Here is an 18,351-nt window from a genome sequence, read left to right as displayed (position 1 = left end):
TGAGATTGTTTAGAAATCTAGTTTCAGTTTCACCTTTGCTATGGGGCTTTCTTCATTGAAAAAGAATGTGGTCTGTCTGTACCATTTCTTTATTCTGCCTCACTCATGCCAATACAATAGGTCACTCTCCTGTCAATGTATTTGACTAGATCTGAATCCTTAGAATATTTCTGTGGTTTAGGCAATACTTGAATTTACCTGTTTTCTCTTCTGAGGTGATGCACCTGTCTGATTTGTGTCTCCCTGACTATTTAGAGCTGTTTGTTTTTGAACCTTGTTGTCTTCATAGTCTGAAGCCCTGACAGTAACCAGAACAGTGTGCAGGCTCTCTGAGCATCTCACTGTGTGCTTTCACCTTGGCTTTTGCTTTCTGCCTCACGGATCCCAGCATCAAATGGAAATGACAAAAGCTGCCCAGGATCTGCTTCACATGGGCACTCTAACAATTCATTAGTTTTTTATTATTTTAATTTTTTTAGAGCAGAGCCCCTGTACTTTGTTGAAGCAGAGACAGAACTTCTAGTATCAGAGTAGGTTATCACGTTACTTTTCGCTCCCAGTTGGGCTCTGTGCAGCTTCTCTGGAGTGAGCAGGTGTTGGCTGACCTGTTTTTCCATTTGGATTTATTTATGAAGATCATAACAAAGAAGCAAAATGGCAAGAGATAGAGTGAGAAAGCTCCTCATGCAGCAGTCTCTGCTCAGGCCTATGGAAAGAGTTATAGGACTCCACACACAGGTGTTCTTTTCCACAGAGCCTATATTTTTTGGCCCCTTTGCCCTCCAAAAGTCACCAGAAAATTCTCAGCAGTATTTAACTTGGTTAAAAATATAGTCCAGGGAGCCGTCCTCTCCCTGAGCATCTGGAGGAGCAGTATTCTTGCCCCAGGCAAAGACACAAAATAATAAGATGACAAACAGCTTTGGGGAGAACCAAATGAGATATTACATATGAAAGTGCTTTATTTATGTTCTAAACACTAGATCTCTGGATGTCAGTGACTAGATTCCCTCTCAAATATGATCCTTTGTCTCACATTCATAATTACTAAGTAGCTGACTTACTGCGTGCTAGGGATGGGGCTGAGTATTTTACATATACTACTTCTTTTAATCCTAATTTAGGTAGTTAATATTATCAACTCTATTTTACCAACTTCAGATTTAAACAAAGGCTTTTACAGAGCTAAGAACTGTACCCAGGGCACTCACCTCTCAACCCTGTGCATTTAAGCCCTAAAATATATGGCATGTTTAACAGATCTCACGTGATACTAGTCCCTTTATATGATTAACATTAGCTACAATTTATTGAGAATCCACTAAGTACCAGACACTATGCTAGGTATCTTAGATCAGTACATGACCCATAATCCTTATAACAACCCCATGAAAATTTATTATCACCATCTTTCATACTTGTTCCACTTATTGTGGTGACACAGTAAGTAGCAAAATTTGTTTTGAATAAGGATTCAAATTCAGATAGATCTGCCTTCAAAAACAATTCTGTATTATGTTATGGTCGCCGGTAGTGAGTTGAATGGTGGCCCCCCAAAAGATATGTCCATGTCCTACCCCCTGTGAATGTGACCTGATTTGTAAAAAGGGTTTTTACAGATATAATTAAATGAAGGGGCTTGAGATGAAATCATCCTGGATTATCTGGGTGGGTCCTAAATGTTCGTATAAGAGACAGAGAGAAGACATGGGGATAATACAAGAAGACGTTATGAAGACAGAGGCAGAGATTGCTGTGATGAAGTCACAAGGCAAGAAATGCCTGGAGCCACCAGAAGTTGAAAGAGGCAAGGGAATATTTTCTTCTATAGCATTTGGATAGAGTACAACCCTGCCAACTCTTGATTTTGGACTTCTGACCTCCAGATCGGTGGGAGATACACTTTTGTTGTTTTAAGCCACTCATTTTGTGGTAATGTGTTATTTTAGTGACAAGAAACTAATGCACAGCCTGTTTCATTTTTAAACTATAGGCTGATTTGTATCGTATCTTTAAAAACTTAAAATGCCCACCACCTCATCTTATTATTATGATCATTGATGTCTTTGGTGTCTTACAGTTAGACTAATTTTTTGTCTTTTCCACTTACACTTGAAGACCTCTCTTTCACAGTGGTATCAGTCTGTGCACAATATCCTGCACATGCCTTTGCTCACCTTGTCTCCCCCCACCCCCGGAAGCCTGCCCTTCCCCTGTCCTACTCCATACTCTGCCACTGATCTCATTCTCAAGCCTGAATGATACCTCTTCCTGAAATCCTGGAGAGAGAGCCCCAGCCAGAATTAACTGCTGTGTCCGTGTTCCCAGAGCAGTCTACTTGTACCTCCATGTATCACTTCTGTCTATCTGTCCTATATTGTAGTTAGGCAGCTGCCTATGAAATCCTGGAGGCAGGGTAGGAATTACACTAATCTCAGTGCTTCTGGTATTAATCATGGAATGTCTCGTGGTTGATGAGAACTATCTTACCTCTCTATGCCCTTGAGAATCTCTACACAAAAGTTTCTCAAACTTGAATTTGTAAGAGAATCACCTAAGGAACTTGTTAGAAATACAGATTTCTGGGCTTCTGCACATTGACTGCCTTTGGATTGGGGCATCCCAAATAATTTTCATGCAAGTGGTTGGCTGACTATACTTTGAGAAACAGTGTTCTAAAATTTGGATTGGAAACTTCTGTGGTGTCCACCTGTTGAGTAATAGTTTTATGGGTGTCTCCTGGGATATGAGTGACCTAAAATTGCATTCTGCTTGGGAAAAGAAGAGTCAAATCATCCTTTAAGACTTTGGTCAAAAGAGGCTGCACGTTTCATACCATTTCTAAACTGTGTCCCAGACCAACTGAAATCCATTTCATATTTCCTGAGCTGCTTAGGCTTGAGGTTGGGTTTCTTATTTAAAACCCGCATGCTTTGGGCTCTCCGCAGGTACATGGTCAGAATTGTCTAACTCAGATAGCACAGTCCTCTTCTGTCTCTTAAGCAGTCACAAGTTCTAATGTTTCTGTGTTCCTCTCCCTGTTTAACTTGTCTTCACAGATCTCTAACTGTATTAGTTTAGGCATTGATAGAAAAAAAGGGCTGCATAAGCATCTATGTCCATTAAAGGAATAACTCAATGTGCTGTCTTTCTATCTTTTGAGACATTATGAATTTCCACCCTCCTGCATAGAATTGTCTTATGTCCTTGATAACTTCTGCATTATACAAATACCTCAGAGCAGAATTCAGTATAAGATGGATGAAATTTTCTTCTCTGAGCTGCAGTAAAATAAGAATAATCATGCCTGTGTCACAGGATAGTTGTGAGGATTAGATAAAATCATTTGCTGTATAGAAAGCATTTAATATGATATTGGACCTATAAGAGGGCCTCAATAATGGTTAACCTTGTAAATATTAACCAAGTTTCATCCTCATAATTTCAGATGGAACTTGAGTTCATTGTTGTCACCCTCCTCCTCCTCACTATCATCACCATCATCAAATTGCTGGATTTTAATTAGTGTTTATTTTGTATCAGGCACATTTTAAGTACTTGACATTCTGCCTAACTTTTCCATTACTGCCCTAACAAATTTCCACAAACTTAGCAGTTTAACACAACAGAGATTTTCTATTTCAATCTATAGGTCAGAAGTTTAACAGGGGGTTGAGTGGGCTAAAGTCAAGGTGTTGGGGAGGCTACACTTCTTTCTGGAGGCTCTACTTTTCTACTCATTCATGTATTTGGCAGAATTCAGTTCCTTACTGTTGTAGGACAGAAGTCCCCGTTTCTTTGCTAGCTGTCAGCTTAGGCTGTTCCCAGCTTCTAGAGGCTGCTTGCATTCCTTGGCTTGTGGCCTACTTCCATCTTCAAAGCCAGCAATGGTGAATTAAATCCTATTCATACTTTGGAACTTTTCTGTCATTTCATCTCTGACTGACTTTTCTGCCTTCCTCTTCCACTTTTAAGGGTCCATGTGATTAGATTTAGCCCACTTCGAAGATCTAAGACAATTTCTGTATTTTGAGGTTTGTAACCTTAATTACTTTTGCAACATCCCTTTTGCCATGTAACACAACATATTCACAGGTTCTAGGTATTAAGACATGGACTTTTATGAGGGCAGGGGCATTATTCTGTCTGCCACACATTTGTTGTCTCATTGAATTCTCCTAGTGTTCCTTTGAAGCGGACTTCATTTTACAAATGACAAAAGGAGGCTTAGCAAGATTAAATAACTTGCCTAAGATCAAATCTATAGTAAGTGATGAAGCCAGTATGCAAATCTAGGCACTTTGCCTGCAAAATCTACCAAGTTTGGAATTACACTAGGTTAAGCTATAAGATGGGCTCTGGTAGGGTCAGGAATCCCTTTTCTGTACTTATGGCCTGGGACAACTTAAAAGAAAAAAATGACTGGCCTACATTCAATAACTTGATTATCCACAGATGGTCCAAAAGCCAAAAAGAACTCTTAAGTCTGTATCAAAGATGTATGTTTGTGACCAAGTCTTATTGACATAGGGCACAAACATCTTGTTGCTCTTTTCACAGCTTTCTCCTAATTTCAGACTTTTTCCATTGTAACATTATCACCACCAAAACTTTCATCAGAGGTTGGAGGAAAACATTTTTAGGAACAAAAGTGTATCTCAGCAAATATGTGGTATACTTTGTGTGATCATATCTATGATTATTTAATACTTAATCTATGCAAAGTGCCTTAGGTCACTCAGTGACCCTATGAGATAAGTACTATTAATAGGTGGACATTTTAGGCAAGGAAACTGAGAAACTTATATACAAACTTGCTGGGATTTGAACCTTGGAAGCCTGGCATTAAACCACTCCATTCTGTGACCACTGTAATCTTTTCTTCTAAGATGGAGATATTTGTATCTTTTCTTTTCTACTCTTTGACAGTTTCCGTAGTTTGCCCTTGCCTGAGGTATCTGATACCAGGCATCTTGGCATTTGAGCTACTCTCCTATGTACAGATGATGCCGTAATGATAGAGCCTATATAGCCTCTAGTCCAGGCAAAGGTGAAAACCACTTTAAAACAAAGAGTTTTCAGATTATTACCCAGTGGCTCTGTTTCATTCATAAGTAAGTGCAGGGTAGAGTACTTTGGTATTGTTTAACCTGGTGTAGATAAGACTCTAGACTCCTGAGGTTTAAGTGAGGAGCGTAGAACTTTCTCCTAATTCCAACTGAATCCTTATTATAAACTCATGGCATGGGCCTTAAGTGTCAAATTATTTCCTTACATATGTGTAGCTCTTTATCATTTAAAACACAGTTTTACATGTTTTCTCATTCAACCCTCAAAAACATTATGTGAAGGAAAAAAATCATATCATCATAATGGTGATGATGATGAACGCTTACCATATGCCAATGCCAAACACTCCACACATTTTATCTTATTTAATCCTCTTACTATCCTTTGAGGTAGGTACTACTATTATTCCGATTTATAAATAAAGCTAATTGACTTCTTCAGGGTCACCCAGCTAGTAAGGATGGAACTGGGTTTTAAACACAGTCAATTTGACTCCCAGGACTGTATCCTAAACTAAGAGTCCATAGCATTATTTCTGTTCTTCAGCTGAACCAATTAAGACACAGGGTAAAATTAAGTAAGGTTTATCAAAGGCCACCCAGCTGTCAGTTTTAGGACTCAGATCAAGTGTCCTGCCTTCTATTTGGAGATGGTAACGATATGGCAGAATTATATGGAATCAAAAAGAGCTCATTTATATCATGGCTCCACCAGGCACTAAATGTGTGACCTTGGGTAAATCATGGATTATCCTCTAATCTTCAATTCAGTTGACCCTAAAATGGAGATAATCATACCTGCTTCCTTAGATTGTCAGCAGGATGGAAATAACGTACATAAAATGCCTGGCATGTAGTGAGTAGTTAGTGGCTGTTATTATTAGTGAAACCTTCTTCCAGTACACCAGCTGCCTCTCTAAATGAGAGTCTAGGTCTGATAGGTTTGGAGTGTGGTGAAATTGCGGGAGAAATTGTCTAAGCCGTCCTCGATCATTTTTCACATGAGCCATAGGCTTTTGGCAGGCACCACCTGATAAATCAGCCTCAGCTTAGTGGGAGACTCAGAGATGTGTCCTTAACCTGAGAAATACAGTGGAGGAGACCAGGATACCCAATAAGGTTCTAGTTAACTTGGCAGATCTAAAGCAGTCAGATCTTGGGATGTTGGGGGCTTATTAATAAGCTTCATGCTTTCCTCTTAGCTGTTTCCCTTGAGCTGCTGGAAACATGATTTCTTATGATCTGTTCTTTATAAGCTCCCTCCTACAAGATGAGATTCCAAGGGTAGTTCTGGAAAGCTGAGAAAAATGCGGTGGTGTTGGAAAATGGTGTCAGGTTGTAGGTATTGGAGTAGACCACTGAAATATGCACTGGTGGGTAGTTTTTAAAGGTTGATCCCCTGAGTATATGCTGATGTGCCCCAGAAACAGAGTTCTATTCAGAATGATTTATGTTCCATGGTGCTGTGGTGTGATCTGTATTACCTTTGGAAGGAAGGGCAGACATTGAATGAATTTAGCTAAGGATAAAAATAGTTAGATGAGCATAAATGCAGAAATGTCCTAGGTCTCTCAGTTCCTTCTAAGGAGATTTTCAAGGATGTACCTGAGAAAGTTGTACTCTCTCATGCCTACTGGTACTGAATATGAACTGTAGAAATTTGTGAATTGCCTGCTCCCTGATGAGGTTTGTGTGTGCCTCTTCCTGCCAGCCTTTTTCTGAAAAGGAAGGGGAAAAAAACCCCAGGAGTGGAAGGAATCTTAGAAATAAATAGTGATGTCTGATCTGCCTTGGCACCTGCTTCTCAAGGGACGTGAGCTAATGCACAACTATTTAAGATGTTTAGGCATCACAGTCAGAAGAAATGATCAAGTCAGACACCCCTAATTTGAATTTTTGGATCAAAATCAGCTTCAGAAAACTATTCTGATGGTAAAGCTCATTTCTTTGAGCTCTAGAATTAAACAGATCTAGCTGTATTCAAATCCCACCTCTGTCACTTAGTAGCTATGAGTCTATGGGAATGTTACTTTGTCTCTCTAAACCTCAGTTTCCACATTTGTAAAATGGCAATAATAGTAATAATGGTAAAAGTACCTGTTACGTTATATAGACATGCTATAAATGTTACATTAGAAATCCATGTACACTACTTAACAGTGTCTAGTCTATAGTAAGTGTCAATCAATGTTATCTTTTATGACTATTTTAGCATCTGCTGTCCAAATTCTATGCATTTATTAATGTTGGCAAGTTATGATAGGACCACTTTATTCTAGCCTTCTTGTTGGTTGGTGTTTAATAAAAGGTCACCCTTTACTTTGGTAGGCAGATCTTTAGCTAGATCCAGCCAAGGTAATTTCCAGAACTATATTTTGAGCCAAGGAGAGGGAGAGACAGCCTCATCTGTTGACAGGGCCCTTAGGTATCGCCTGGCTCAGTCATCAGGGATAGGAAGCTAAGACAACAACGTAGGTACTGCTCTCACTTCCAGCCTGCTGCCAGAGCAGGCAGAAAACAGAGAGCTCAAGCCAGCCATATCACAGGTGCAAAAGCCGCTGGAGACAGGAGCCTATTCCGAAGCTGCCTGACACAGCTGTTAAAAATGAAGGTCAGTCTAATTCATGAGGTGTCACCTCTATTGATCTGGAAAACGGACAGGAAAAAAATGGATTTGAGAAAAGTTAATATGTGATTAGGCTCTTAAAGATGATCAGTCGGGTGCTTTGGAATAGTAGGATAAGACTAGATGTCAGTCCAAACTCCGCTTTTATGGGGTGGGGGGCACTCAGAACCAGAGAGGGAAATGAATTGTCCCAGGCCACACAGCCATCAGTGAAGAGCCAGGCCTGTGATCTGGATCTCTGGATTCCAGCTTCTATTACATAGCACTGCTGGCTTCCGCCTCTTGGCAATTTGAGTGACAAAAGTCATGCAAGAATCTAATATAATGAGTTGTTTAATAGTAAAGTTTTGAAAACTAGTATGAAGCCACAGTATACAAGTACATGCTTTCCACTACAATCTTCTAAATCTGCTAGATGGATAGGATTTAGCTTGGGACCTTTGGTACCTTGAGAATAATTTTCCCAGAAACAAATGAGGGAAAAGACGCAATACTTTTTCTAAGTTTTTGCCTTTGCTTGGCTTTTGAAACTTATAGCATATGCATTTTTAAAACCCCCTCTTTTTTAACAAAGGGGAATAATGTGCTTTCCTCTATATGAAAAAGTGGGACAGGTGATGCACTGCTCCCAAAGGATGAAACTGGACTGCTTTTTATAGTAGTGATGATGTTTTGTTTTGTTTTGTTTTAAATTGGTCAGATGCCAGTTTGCTTGTGATGATGGGGTGTGCAGTACCAGTGTTTACTGGTCCCTATTTCACCAAGCGTAAACATTTGCAAGAAAGCAAGCTTAGGTGGGGAGTGCATCCCTTTTTCACAAAAAGCTGAGCTAAGTGTGTCTGGATGGGGATTGAACCCTTAACCTTAGACCCCTCAGCACCACATTCTAACAGCTGAGCTAGAGCATTCTCAAGTGTTACAGTTAAACACCCACATGTCCCATCATGCAATGTTGAATCTCTACAGATCAATTAAACAGACACTGTTCCTGCTGGAGCCAGTGAAAGCTCCAGCTGCATGAAACAGCCAGGCAAGCAAACACAATGTTTTGTATCCTTTTACTTTCAAAGTGTATTAGAGGGCAAGTAAGCCACTTGCAAATTACCTGAACTCAGGAGTATTAAAACATGGCATTATACCTTCTCCTATTAAACTTACCTAAAGGGTTTGATAGAGTTTTTTGAGACTAAGCACTCTTCTGTAGTAGCAGACCCTCTGGAGCAGCACAGTCCTGTAAAAATATAATGCAATTCACACAAGTAAGCTACATTTGTAATTTTACATTTTCTAGTAGCCAAATTTTAAAAAGTGTAAAGAAACGAGTGAAATTAATTTTAACAATATATCCAATAATCTATTTTAGTTAAACTGATATATCCAAAATGTTATTTTAACAAGTAATCAATATAGAAATTATTAATGAGATATCTTACATTATTTTTATGCTAAGTCTTCAAAATCTGGTGTGTAGTTTACACTTACCACATGTACCACTTGGACCAGCCATATTTTAGTGCTCCATAGCTGTGTGTGGCTCATGGGACTGTGTTTGACAGTGAGGCTCTAGAGTCGATGTGAAGACGATGTCCTTCTCAGCAGGGGGTGCGGGGAGAAGGTGCTGGGGCTTGCTAGCACTGTCCAGGACTGACCTCTGGAAAAAATTGTTTCTCTTAGTCAGTACAATTAAGGGGGCTTCCCTGATGGCGCAGTGGTGAAGAATCCGCCTGCCAAAGCAGGGGACACGGGTTCAAGCCCTGGTCCCAGAAGATCCCACATGCCGCGGAGCAACTACTGAGCCTGCACTCTAGAGCCCGTGAGCCACAGCTACGGAGCCCGTGGGCCACAACTACTGAGCCTGCGCACCTAGAGCCCATGCTCCACAACAAGAGAAGCCACTGCAATGAGAAGCCCATGTACCGCAGTGAAGAGTAGCCTTTGCTCACTGCAACTAAAGAAAAGCGCCCGTGCACAGCAGCAAAGACCCAGTGCAGCCAAAAATAAGTAAATTAATAAAAAAATTTAAAAACCTGTAAAAAAAAATACAATTAAGAACAACTCAATATCAAACAAGCAAGAACCAAAATAGTTGTTTTGCAGTAGATTTTCCTCGTCACTCAATGGATTGATTCATTCAGCTATCTGGGGGTTGCATAGGAGGATAATGTGTTCTGACAGGTCCACTGGGGTCAGTCCTTTTCTGCTTAAAAATCACAATTTCTTTGGCACTCTTCTGTGGTAGCAGACAATTGCATGTGCAAGCTTGGATGCAAAGGGCTCTGTATTTTCTTTTTGTCTCTGGGCATGCTTTGAAGGATATTATATAGACATACCCACTTTCTTAAATGCTTGAAATTTTAACTAGAGAATTACAGACTTTTTTCCTTGTCCCAATATCAAACAATCAGTTATTTCTAAGGGTGAAGCTGTTCTTTCTATTCACTGTTTAAGACCGTGCAAAAGAAAGTGATCTTATCATTCTTGAAATTGTCTAATGCAGTTTTTGCCTCTAGGCCAAGGGAAAAGACCTGCCCTTTCTCCACAGAAGGCTCATTTTGCGAGTGGTTACAGTTTTATTGTTGACACTGTACCTCTGTATTAGTGTTAGTGCAAGGCTCATAACCCTTAGCAACTTCATTACTCACCAATTAGTTTCAAATGAATTCTACTGTCTTGGCTGTAATGGTGCTCTTCATGGAGTAAGCTTCACACTCATCAGGATTTCACTTCTAACTGCCTGGAGTGATGGCATAGAGTTGGAGTCACCAGTTCTTTAGTTAGGAATTCTTATTTGAGGGAGATCCCTCAAGGCCTCTGAGGACACATTGCTTCCTGTTGTCACTTCTTTCCGGTTCCATTGATTTCACCTTTCCTTTCCTCAGAGGTCCATGCAAGTGTGACAAATGACTAGGAAATGGGACCAGAAGACTTGCGTTTTAGTCTGAGCTCTTTTGCATTTCGGTATAGGACCTCAAACAGGTTGCATAAGCTTTGCAAGTCTCAGACTGTTCATCTATGAAATGGAGATTAAAAGGCTCATATCACACAGAGTTTTGTGAGAATTAAGTGAGATAATGGACATTAAAGTGGTTTGTGAACTATAAAGTGTTCTGCATATTTGAGGAAGGAACATTATTGAGCCAAGGAGGAGTATAGCCCTGTAAAGATCACGCTCATCCTGAGACGTATTCTTGAGATAAAAAAAATTGGGATACCGTCCTAGATCCTCCTCTCTGACGAGCCCCCATTACAGCTTTGCAAGGCAGTGACTTAAGAAATAGGTGAGGCCTTATGTGCAATGTAGCTGGTAGAGCAATCCTTACCCTCACCTTGTTCTTTTTTTCCTCTCTACTCAACATTATGACATCACCTCCCTTCCTGGCTGTCATTAATGGATATTTCATCCTGGTTTCACCTGGACTGAAAGACTGGGGAAGAGCAACATTTTTATGTGTTCCAAGTCCAGGGTGGATAGGTTAGCCTTATACATTCTTAGCCCTATGTTAGAGGAAACTTCTCTGAGTTTGGTTCACTTTGTGGGCTTTTAATTACCCTTGGAGAGGTTATGAATTTAGGTAGATCTCATTATCCTGTATTTCCAGGAACCCTGTCTCAGAGCTTAACTAGCTTAGTTTCTTCTCTCCCTCTCTCCTTCCCTCCCTCCCTCCCTCCCTTCTTCCCTTACTCCCTCCTTCCCTTTGATATTAGGATAATAGGAATAGATATTAGGGTAACTTACTAATTTGAATACCATTAAATGGCCAGGTTTGTTTAAGTATTAGCATTAACCTGTAAGGCTTTTGACTGTTGAAAAGTCAAAATAATAAGGACACCTTATTCATGCCCTTCTCTTTTTATTCCCCAGAAGCTGGTACAGATAATAGGTGCCTAGTAAGCATCCACTGAATGAATAGTGACTAGTAACAATCAACACTTTTCAGGGTATAAAATGTGTTGTGAACCCTTTAGAGATACTCTCATTTAAAGTTCACAGTGGCCCTATGAGTAGATAATGTCATTCACATTTTATAGATGATAGAACTGAATGGCGGGCACTTAGATTTATCCAAAATCATGCAGTGACAAAATGTATGGATTGAACTTAGGTTAGTATTGCTCTAAAGCCCATACATCTTGTGCTATATTTATGCACCTTAAAATTACTGTCTTCTGGTCTTAATATAAGTAGTTCCTTAGATTGTGTAGCATCTAACAAAGGTAAAATGGTGCTAGAGCAGGAGCTGTGGAAAATCTATATTTAAGAAAGAGGAAGTGTCTGGCATGGAGATGAGATCCTTTTTCTCTTCTTGAAATCTCATTCTATTAAATTTCTACTCAACTTTCTTGAAAATAACCAATATTTACCCAATACTTATGTGCCAGGCTGTGATTAGTGCTTTACATGTGTTTAATTCTCAGAGCCACCCCACGAAGCTGATACTATTGTTTTTCCTAATTTTTAGATAAACAAATTATGACACAGAGAGAGTAAGCAGCAGTTTGTCCATGGTCGCACAGCACATCCTGGCTTAGATGTACACCTAGGTCTATCTGACTCCAGAGTGCATTTTCTTAATCACTTCATGGTACTGTTTTTCACTTTTCGTGCCTTTATAGTCAGAACCAGCAGTTACATATTAGTTTGTTTGTGACTGTTGATAATCCCTACCAAATTGTAAACTCCTTGGGAGTTGGGCACCTTGCCTTTAACATCTGTATTTCCCCATACTGTTCAGATAGTGTTCAGTAGGTGCTCATTTAATACTTGTCAGGCAATTCTCAGACTCAGCTAGCTGATCAGTTAGTCCCTCTCTAGCACTAAGAATTAAGAGATACGATTGTTCACCCTTTCAGTGTTATCACTGGCAACAGCCCTTCTGTGCTGTAGCAGATATTTTTGTGTCCTGTGCCACACTCTCTTGATCCACCATGAATCTCAGCTGTAGCTGTGCTGGACAGTTCCCATGTAAGCTGACCACATCGTACCTGAAGAGCCATCCACTTCTCTCAGCTCTTCTGCCTCAGGACTGTTTTTGAAGTCCCTGAAGCTCTCTTAGTCCACTTTTTGGGCAGGACAGAACAGCATGGAGTTAATGACTCCAGTGGCAAACCTTAGCCAGTGGAAAATAGGATAAATGCCTCAGCCTCTTGTCCTTCAGAGGAAATTCTTAGGTGCATTCTCTGTGGTCTCTCAAGAATCAGTCCCCAGATTCATTGAGCATCAGTTGCCCGCAGTGGTTATCAGCACCCCCTTTTTCCTACTTCTGTATCTTATTTTCTCTATTTCATAACTGCTGCTCCCTGTATTTCCAAAGTAAATTCTTTGCACCCAAGTCCTTATCTCAGTGGGTTTGTTTTTTTTGTTTTTTAATTGCGTGGGACGTGGTGTGGGAAATGGAAAACCCAAATAAGATACATGCCTATTTGCTAGTGGCTTTGTGCCAGAGGCCACATATAATGTCACATAATGTGAATAAATCATGTTATTGGATTAATTAGAGAAGTTACCTCAGAGGAGATTGAACCTCAAAGTCTTGTCCTTGGATAAACAGGTTTAACGTAAGCGGAGAGACAGCTTAATTTTCAGAATTTCCCATTCCGCCTTTATAACCAGTTATATTGATGAAAAGGTGCAATACTTAAAAAGGATGCAAGAATGAGCCAGTTAATTTTCTGAAACCTAAGATGACTACAGATTCAGTTTATTTCTTACTGCATTATTGACTTTGGTGTAAAAAAGCGTAACCCACAGTGCATTCCTAAGTCTGTGCTCCATGGCACTTCCCAGTTGATAAGTCTTATGAGTCTTTTTTTCCCCTTGAGTCTCTGTTAGGGTTTTATTTTTTTTAAGATGCCAGATATGATATTCATAATCACTGAGCAGTCACCCCACCAAAAGAGTTGAGAGGAGAACGTGGCAGATGGTGTCATGCAAATTTTATTGAAGAATCTCCCTCATAATGATGAAAGATACAGCAGTGAAATCCTGGCATGCATATGGGTGGCAGAAAGGATTTATGCCTGGTGTGTCTGGGCTCATAATAACTAATGTATCAACTTGTTTGAAAACTTTTTAATTAGGAGGATCAGCAGGACTTGTGAATGAATCATGAAGAGAAGACCTTTCACTTTCAGTAAATGAGGAGAAAATAACCATCAGCAGAAATAGCTGCATTTATTTCGGTGCCTAGGGTAAATGGCACTGTTCTAATGGCGATAAGGCCAAGGGTCTGGGTCTCTATATGGGCCAAGTCAGGTTGCCTGATTTCTTGGCCCTGACTGACCTACTCACTCTTTAGCAGTTATCACATGACTACATGGGTATAGCACAGCACTCCACAAACTACAAATTTAAATCTGACCTTGTCACTTGCCTGATGAAAATCATTCACTAGTTTCCCACTGCATGTAGCATAAAACGTAAACTCCTGCCTTGGGCCTTAAGGCGCTGTATAGGTTGGCTTCTTTCCCATAGCTCTATTACCTCATTTTGAGGAACGCTCCCCCTTTTCCCCTGTTTCAGCCAGACTGTCATCTGATAGGTCCAAGCTCTTGCCAAGCATTTTCATAATACTTAATATGCTGTATTAGTACAGCATAATAAGTTGTATTATTATTTTTAAAATGAGATAATATTTATAAAAACATATATTCCAAACTGCAAATACTGTACAATAATTATTATTATTGATTATATCATTAGCAGATCTGGAATCTTAGAAAGCAAGGTCTCTATAAAGCAATGGAATATTTAAAGGGCAAAAAGACTTTCCAAGTGAAGCATTCGTTAACTGAGAACATTCCTCATAGAAAGAGATATGTTTGTGCATTCACTAAAGCTTTCCGTATTTTTTGATCTACTTGGACATGGTCAGACTTTGCAAAGATCCCCAAAAGAACAATCCAATTTTGGTTTATGAGGAGTGTCTGCTATTTAAGGGTTTCGTTGCCGGAGTCCAACAAGCTATATTATTTAGTTTGTTTGCTTGCTTACTGCCTATCTCTCCCATGAAGACAGTGTGTATTTCCCCAGAGCTAGTACAGTGCCTGCTATCTAACAGTTATTCCACAAATATTTGGTGATTGGATAGTAGACAATGCAGAATGCATACTCTAGGGTTAGTGGACTAAAAGTATCATCTTTGGTACATAGGATGGAGTTTTAGACCTTCAGGAAGGCTTATGAGTTAGATTTGAAACTATCTTGAGACTTTCTACAAGCTTCAGATCTAAGCCTTTCAAGCATTAGTTGATGATTCTTGTGTTGATCCTGGCTAGAAAGCTACTGACTCTGTTTGGAAATTTGTGTTGACATGCTTGGGACAGTTGTAGTGTTAGACAGAAGTATTTTGACATTGATGGACAGCTCTTTGGCCATTGAATAGAGTTTTGAGATTCCCACTGGTGCAGTGGCCCACAGAATTTGGGCCACTTGAAAACTACATTTCTCACTCTTGCTCAGCTTTGAAATGTACCACTATTGCTAGAGTAATTTGTGACTGAGATCAACTGTTTTGAATGGATTTTACCAAGGTGGCACTTAGTATTCTGGATAGCACATTGTTGATATTCAATAGATGTTTAGTGAATGAAGGAAAGATTTCCATTTTCTATTATTAATCAGTATTATTGGGCAGTAATATGACTTTTAAGCCCTAGTTTGTCTTCTCCCACATTGGATGGGACTGACCCATGTAACCAGTAAGATGTTATGAAAGTGACAGAGTGTGACTTATGAGGCTATATCATAAAGTACATTGTGGCTTCTCTCTTGTTCTTTGTTGGATCATTCACTAAGGGGGAAGTCAGCTGCCATGTTGAGAGGATACTCAGGCAACCTGTGGAGAAGTGAGACTGAGGTCTCCTGCCGACATCCATGCATGTGAGCTGTCTTAGAAATGGATCCTCCAGCCCCAGTCAAGGCTTCGGATGACTGCTGCTCCAGTCAACTAAGCTGCTTCTAAATTTCTAATTCACAGGAATCATGAGGTAATAAATGTTTAGTATTTTAAGCTGTTAAATTTTGAGGTAATTTGTTATATGACAATAGGTAACAAATATACATAGGAATCAAAGCAATGACCCAAACAGAACTGCATTAGAAACCAGACCTTAATTTGTCTTCATCATTCTTTACTTGTTTTTCCATTGGTATCTTGGTGACCTTGCTGGGTACTAAAAAATGCTAATCTGGTGTCTACCATATTATTTGCCAGTGTTTTCCCCAATCTGTTATTTGTCTCTATTTTGGATTTGTTTGTTTGTTTTTTGTATTTGGAAGTGTGTTCATTTGATGGTGATGTAGTAAGTCCTTTTCCTTTTTTATTTTCCTTTATGTTTTTTAAGTTGCTTCTAATTGCCCTTTCCAAAGATTTAATAAATATTCAATTCCTTTTTAATGATTTGATTTTTTGTATATTTAAATCTTTAATACTCCCATAATTCATTCTGATGCATTAACCACTCTTTGGCTATAACCTTCTAGCCACTTCATTATATTTCCCCTTACATGGTACTAGGTATTGCATGGTAGAACTCAGAAGATTGCTAAAGTTATGATAGATTGCATATCCTTGTCTCCTTTATTTTTATGATCTGCTGCTTTGTTAAAGAAGAAAATTTACATTGGCCTATTCTATATTAAGTCATGCTGATTGGTATCTAATATGTTTCTGGCAAATTTCTTGCCACTTAAGTTTTAGATGATTCTATTTTAGACTTTTTATAAGCAAAAAGGTCCACAGGTCTGCAACTTCATATGTCTTAGCTTATTCAGAAACTTTTAACTTATTTTCTGGCACGTGTAATATCACCCTGACCTTCTGTCTTCCTTTGGGTTTGTGCTTGATCTACTAGCTTGTTGCCAGAAATGTCAACAGTCAATTTTCATTTAATTAATATCCTTATCAGGGTTGACATTCTATCGCCCTTATTTATAAGTCTATTAGTAAATTCCCCAGCAGTGTTCTTAAGGAAGAAAAAAGACCCACCAATTCTGTTACTTTTCTTGAAGTTTCATTTAAGTTCAAAATGAAATACCCATTTTATTTTTAGTAGAAATTTTACTTGTGGCAAAGTCAGCTTATAATTTCTTTGGTTGGAACTTGACTCAGGAGTTCAGGAAGTCAGGTGACTGCGTTTTGAATTGTTTCCAAGCAGCTGCATTTGATCGCAACCTGGGTGGCTGCTGTTCTGGCGTTTCATCTCTACTGTATCAAACTGGGTTAGCGTTCATTGGTGGCTCTGCAGTGGAGACTTCTGACAAATCCTGTCATTTGCTTTCCCTAAAGTCAGACCCTTCTTTTAAACATGGTGAACCTTATATCTTTTGCTGGAAGATTTTAAACATGGTGAACCTTTTATCTTTTGCTGGAAGATTTTTAACTTGAAAAAAAGTTACTGCGGTGCTGTTATATTCCATTCTTGCCTTTATTGGCAAAGTACCCTAGTCACTGAGCAACATCAGCTAGTATTCTGATAATGCCTTTGAGTTGGGGGGAGAGTTGTTTCAAATGATTGTATACTTTTTCCTCCTATTAACATCTAGCATATCTTGTGCTTTAATCATTAAAGCAATGTTCTATGCCCTGTTTCATATCATCTCACAACTACCCTGTGACATTCACTCCCATGCTTAAAACTTTTCAATAGCCATTTTCATTGCCTTCTTTTAGTTCCTCAAACCATCTATGCTTTCTGCTACCACAGGGCCTTTGAACATAGTGCTTCCTATTGCTGGAATATACTTCCTCTTTCTCCCCCCTCCTTTCACCAAGATAACGACTACTCGTTCATCAAATACAAGTTGAAGTATCACTTGCTCAAGACTAGGTCAGGTACTTCTGTTATATGCTCTGAAATGATCATTGTTTGTCTTCTAATCCTTATCCACTTATTTGTATGATTATTTAATGTTCAACTCTCCTTCTAGACTACAAATTCCGTGAGAAGAAGGACTAGCTGCATCTGGTTTGGCCCAACATTGTATCCTCTACATCTAGTACCATGGCTGGCACACGTGGGCGCTCAGATATTTGTTGAATAAATGAATGAATGGTTTCCAAATTATACAGATGAGAACTGAGGCCTAGAAATCTTAACTAGCTTGATCAAGGTCCTACAGCAACCAAGTAACAGAACTAGGATTTGAACCTAGGTCTTTCATTTCCTAGTTTTGTGATCTTTCTATTAAACACAGTTGCTTTATGCTTCTAAGTTGACCCTTTAAAATTTATCTTCCATCTTAAAGTTTGTTTGGTTCCTTGGAAGTGGGTAGGGTAACTCAGATCCACACCTTGAGTGTGACTAGCCTCAAAATAGATGGTAGGTATATGTCAGCGTGCCTACGTATAAGGGTGGGAAAAGGGAAATGGAAATCATCCTTTTTAAAGAATCTTTCCCTTTTAATCTGTTACAGTTTCAGAGGAGTAAACTGAGCAGTGGGAGGTATTATGAAGAGACTCATCAGATGTGGGCTGTGAGGTCTAAAGCGTATTACACTCAGTCTAGATATGATTACATGTTTGTAGTCCTGCGTTGTCTTCTCATTAACTGTGAGATTTTGTGAAGGTCCCCTTTACCTCTCTGGAGTAAATTTCGTCTCTAAAAATGGCGTGTGTGTGTGTGTGTGTGTGTGTGTGTGTGTGTGTGTGTGTGTGT

General features: G+C 39.3%; 1 protein-coding gene across 5 annotated transcripts in view; it reads left to right on the top strand.

The window, feature by feature from the left end:
* CRBN (cereblon) overlaps positions 1 to 18,351 on the top strand; it is a 950,388-nt gene that overhangs the window by 215,896 nt on the left and 716,141 nt on the right. For 3 of the 5 annotated variants that reach the window (XM_029241884.1, XM_029241886.1, XM_029241883.1), the window contains one exon: positions 15,491 to 15,681. The exons of the other annotated variants lie outside the window; for them this stretch is intronic. The gene's annotated coding sequence lies outside the window, so the exon portion shown is untranslated. The remainder of the gene's footprint in view (positions 1 to 15,490; positions 15,682 to 18,351) is intronic. 5 annotated transcript variants of the gene reach the window in all.

The sequence above is a fragment of the Monodon monoceros genome, unplaced genomic scaffold (assembly GCF_005190385.1).
Source record: "Monodon monoceros isolate NGI ecotype Baffin Bay Population unplaced genomic scaffold, NGI_Narwhal_1 Super_Scaffold_3, whole genome shotgun sequence".
NCBI lineage: Eukaryota > Metazoa > Chordata > Mammalia > Artiodactyla > Monodontidae > Monodon > Monodon monoceros.
This window is presented reverse-complemented; position numbering and strand designations above follow the sequence as displayed.